We start from the raw sequence: 5,820 nt of genomic DNA, 5'->3' as shown, positions 1-5,820 counted from the left end.
TCCTTCCATAGTGATTTATTCCGGATAATTCTAGAAACCACCTTTCATAAATTCACCGGATCATTTCCAAACTTGGAAAGTGACTTCCTATATATGAATCTTATTCTCCGGACCATTCCGGACCTCCTCGTGATGTCCTCGGATCCCATCCGAGACTCCGAACAAAACTTCGAACTCCATTCCATATTCCATATCTACTTAAACGACATCAAACCTTAAGTGTGTCACCCTACGGTTCGCGAACTATGCAGACATGGTTGAGACTTCTCTCTGACCAATAACCAATAGCGGGATCTGGAGATCCATAATGGCTCCCACGTATTCAACGATGACTTAGTGATCGATTGAACCATTCACATACGATACCAATTCCTTTTGTCACGCTATATTTTACTTGTCTGAGGTTTGATCATCGGTATCTCGATACCTTGTTCAACCTCGTCTCCTGACAAGTACTCTTTACTCGTACCGTGGTATGTGATCTCTTATGAACCATTCATATGCTTGCAAGCTAATTAGACGACATTCCACCGAGAGGGCCCAGAGTATATCTATCCGTCATCGGGATGGACAAATCCCACTGTTTATCAATATGCCTCAACTCATACTTTCCGAATACTTAATCCCACCTTTATAACCACCCATTTACGCAGTGGCGTTTGATGTAATCAAAGTACCCTTTCGGCATAAGTGATTTACATGATCTGATGGTCGAAGGACTAGGTAACTATGTATCGAAAGCTTATAGAAAATGAACTTAATGACGTGATCTTATGCTACGCTTAATTGGGTGTGTCCATTATATCATTCATCAATGACATAACCTTGTTATTAATAACATCCTATGTTCATGATCACGAAACGATGACCATCTATTAATCAACAAGCTAGTTATACAAGAGGCTTACTAGGGACTCCTTGTTGTTCACATAACACACATGTATCAATGTTTCGGTTAATACAATTATAGCATGATATGTAAACATTTATCATAAACATGAAGATATATAATAACCACTTTATTATTGCCTCTTGGGCATATCTCCAACAGTCTCCCACTTGCACTAGAGTCAATAATCTAGTTTATATTTGTTAAGATATAACACCTTGGCCTTCCGGTGCTTTATCATGTTTTGCTCACGGGAGAGGTTTTAGTCAACGGATCTGACATTCTCAGAAACGTATGTATTTTGCAATTCATTTATGTCTTAACGCATCACTCATTTTCCAATGAGTCGGCATTAAATATGTTTGGTCTTCTGGTGGAACCTTAATTTCACGGTCTGAAATATGTCATAATATTGTCACACACAATATAGCTTCAAAGTTCTGACACTATCGGAACTACACCAAGTTCTCAAAGAACTTCTTGACTTAACATCCTCAGTCATTGTCAAAACAATGACATACTCTGCCTTCGTTTGTAGAATCCGTCACAACATTTAGGCCTCATCTAAATCTAGCATAGACAACTTCTAGCTCATTGTGCTACCTTTTAAACAACACTTAGCCTAATTTGAGATTGAAATTTATTTTATATGTGATCAAACTAATATCGGTGCAACACTTTACTGCGATTTGTTTGTCATTACCCCATACAAAAACTTATATAAATATATATCCTTAGTTCTTCTAAAGTAAACCGTTTGTAGGTACGTGATGACCCACAAGTATAGGGGGTGTATCGTAGTATCTTCGATAAGTAAGAATGTCGATCCCAACGAGGAGCAGAAGGTGTTGACAAGCAGTTTCGATGAAGGTTTCACTGTAAATGCTCACAGACAAGTATTCAGGGGTTTTGATGTAACGAGATGAAATAAGTACGAGTAAGTAAAATGCGAGAGAAATAATTGCAGCGAGTGGCCCAATCCTTTTTAGCACAAAGGACAAGCCGGTTTGTTTACTTATAATGACCAAACGTTCTCGAGGACACACGGGATTTTAGTCTAGTGCTTTCGCTACATACGGCTGATTAATCTTCATTGTTTTGATAAGTGTTGTGTGGGTGAACCTGTGCTAATGTACCGCCCTTTCTAGGACTAATACATACTTGTGATTATACCCCTTGCAAGCATCCGCAACTACAAGAAAGTAATTAAGATAAATCTAACCACAGCCTTAAACTCCGAGATCCTGCGATCCCTCCTGCATCGATATACCAACGGGGGTTTAGGTTTCTGTCACTCCGGCAACCCCGCAATTGGCAAACGAGTACAAGATGCATTCCCCTAGGCCCATAAATGGTGAAGTGTCGTGTAGTCGACGTTCACACGACACCACTAGAAGAATAACACCACAACTTAAATATCATAACATTGAATATTACTCAACCATAGTTCACTACTAACATTTAGACTTCACCCATGTCCTCAAGAACTAAACGAACTACTCACGAGACATCATATGGAACATGATCAGAGGTGATATGATGATGAATAACAATCTGAACATAAACTTGGTTCAATGGTTTCACTCAATAGCATCAACAACAAGTATGAATAGATACCGGGAGAGTTTCCCCTATCAAACAATCAAGATCAAACCCAAATTGCTACGGCGGTGACGAGGTGCTGCGGAGGAGATGGCGGTGATGATGGTGGAGATGATGATGATGGTGATGGAGATGATGTCCAGCTCGATGGCGGTGACGATGGCGTCGATTTCCCCCTCCGGGAGGGAATTTCCCCGGCGGATTCCTGCCCGCCGGAGAGCTCTTTTCTCTCTGGTGTTCTCCGCCCCGCAGAGGCGGCTGTAACCCTTCGTGAGGATTCCTCCGTGGCTTAGGTCTTCGGGACGAAGGGTTTCGCGAAGAAAAGGAGGCGAAAGGGGTCGTGGGCCCCCCAGACCACATGGCGGCGCGGCCAGGGCATGGGCCGCGCCGCCCTAGGGTGTGGGCCCACCCCGGGTCCTCCCGGCCCCTCCTTCGGCTCCCTTCGTCATCCGGAAAAATAGGATTTTTGGTAAAACTCCCTTCCACGAGTTGATCTTCCGAAATATTGCATTCGACGATGCTTTTTCCAGCGAGAATCCGGCTCCGGCGCTTGATCTCCAAATAATCATGAAACATGCAAAATAGATGAAATAACATAAGTATTGTGTCCCAATATGAAATATATCAATGAATAACAGCAAATTATGATATAAAATAGTGATGCAATTTGGACGTATCAACTCCCCCAAGCTTAGACTTCGCTTGTCCCCAAGCGAAACTGAACTCTGTAAACAGGTCCACATGTTTATGGAGTGAAGAGTCGATAAATAAAATACGAACAAGAAGCATCATATTCATTCACACAAGACATTATAGTAAACAACTTCCTCATATAACTCAATCTTGAAACAAGTATAAGGTAGTCACAAATAAAGGTGCATAAGGAATCATAATTGGCGATGGCAAACTTTGTTCTTGGTCAGAGAACATTTAACAGATTATATTCATCTATTGAGCAACACTCTCATATCTTATGGTAAACTTGCATACTCAATCATATTAATCATTGATGACTTTCAAGGCTATATTCATTCAAGGTAAAACTTGTACTAAACAAGAAAGAGTAAAGACATGATGAAGTAAATCACAATATAATAATTTAATCACAACAACTCAAATGCTTGCTTGAGATGGAGGGAAATAGGTTTACTGACTCAACATAAAGTAAAAGACAGGCCCTTCGCGAGAGGAAGCGAGAGATTAAATCATGTGCTAGAGCTTTTTCAGTTTTGAAATCATATAAAGAGAATAAAAGTAAAGTTTTGAGAGGTGTTTGTTGTTGTCAACGACTGGTAGCGGGTACTCTAACCCCCTTGCCAAACAAACCTCCAAAGAGCGGCTCCCATGAAGGACGTTATCTCTACCAGCAAGGTAGATCATCCCTCTTCTCTTTTGTTTACACATGTATTTTAGTTTATTTAAGGGTGACACTCCCCCAACCTTTGCTTACACAAGCCATGGCTAACCGAATCCTCGGGTGCCTTCCAACAATCTCATACCATGGAGGAGTGTCTATTGCAAAATTAAGTTGCTTACCGATGAATCGGGGCAAAACATGTGAAGAGAATTATTAATGAAAGTTGATTAATTTGGGGTTGGGAACCCCGTTGCCGGCTCTTATTGCAAAATTATAGGATAAGTGGATGAAGCCACTAGTCCTTTAGTGGAGGCTGCCTAACAAGACCGAAAGATAAAACACCACATACTTCCTCATGAGCTATAAAACATTGACACAAATAAGAAGTAATAAGTTTTGAATTGTTTAAAGGTAGCACATGAAGTATTTACTTGGAATGGCGAGAAAATACCATGCAGTAGGTAGGTATGGTGGACACAAATGGCATAGGTTTGGGTTCGGGTTTGGATGCACGAGAAGTATTCCCTCTCAGTACAGGTCTTTGGCTAGCAAGGTTAATTAGCAAGCATAAGAGTTGAGGGAAACAAACAAATATACATGTGATAGAAACAATCATGCATCTTACTTGTAAGCACAAACAGTTTTAACTTTAGAATACTTAAGCTAAGAACTGATAAGAAAGATAATAATATCCTCTACATGTATTTCCTCTATTCTTCTTAAACTCAAAGTGTTGTTGCTATTGACCATTGCTAAGTTTGCCAAAACCAAATAGATTAACTCAATGCTCCCAAAGTGGTACCAATACTAAAATCAAGATCAATCATATAGTAGAAATTGCAAACTAAAATAAGGTGTGCAATATGTAAATGATAAGACTTCTCATTAATATTCCATAACGATAACTCACACCAAGGGATACATAGACAAACTAAAGGAGATATACTCCACACTGCAACCCATCTCATACGATAACTTCCCTACTCATGATATGACACTACTTGATAGTAAAAAGTAAAAGGTAATGATAATGTGATACCGCGGCACTCCCCCAAGCTTGGAACAAACCAAGGGGATGCCAATACCGATGATGGATTACTCCTTTGGCGATGGTGGTGATGAATTCTCGACAAGCTTCTCAATAAGCTCCTGAAGCTCATCAATCCTGTATATGAGGTTGCGAATCATCTCCGAATTGTGCTCGACGCGGTTAAGAAGTCTGTCCGACGACGAGTCCCAACTCTTGGAGTTATTTCCCCAACCTTCAGCTTCGGGCTCCGTCTTTCCTGCATTGTTAGAACGATCTATATCCCAATTGCTAGGCGGTGCTGCCCTGGGAGTCCTTTCAATTTGATTATTGTAGATTAGATTGTGGAAAGGATGGTGAATGCCTGAAGAAGATGTCCTTGGAGCTAGGTAATGGCGGGGAAGTCCTCCTCCGGTCCTAATCCGTGCGCTCTTCTTGGCGTTGAGCGAGTTTGTCACCACTTCAACGCTTGCAATGGTGGTGCGTGGGTGCTCTTGCGGAACTTCTTCGACTTCCTCTTCATCCTCCTTTGCTTCTTCCTTGACGCTCTTTTCCTCTTCTTTCCACTCACGATCCTGATTATCTTCATCCGGAAGCTCCTTGCCCTTGTTCTTGGAGACCATGGTGCTTCTAAACTGAAAACGGATCTCGGCGAGAAACAGCTCGAAACAAAACACGTCGAGAAAACGATATACGGACCTCCGGGGTCCGGGGGATTTTATAATAAAAATTTTCAGAACAAACGGAAAGTACCAGATCGAACTAGAGTCGGAAAGGGGCGACGAGGCGGCCAGACCATAGGTCGGCGCGGGCCCAGGTCAGGCCGCGCCGGCCTATGGTGGCACGCCCTCGTGCGTCCTTTCCACTCCGTTTCGACTCGTAATTTTTCATATTTTCTAAAAACAACAAAAATAATGTTCGGAAAGTAAATCGCGAACTTTTCAT

Source organism: Lolium rigidum, chromosome 4 (assembly GCF_022539505.1).
Source record: "Lolium rigidum isolate FL_2022 chromosome 4, APGP_CSIRO_Lrig_0.1, whole genome shotgun sequence".
Lineage (NCBI taxonomy): Eukaryota > Viridiplantae > Streptophyta > Magnoliopsida > Poales > Poaceae > Lolium > Lolium rigidum.
This window is presented reverse-complemented; position numbering follows the sequence as displayed.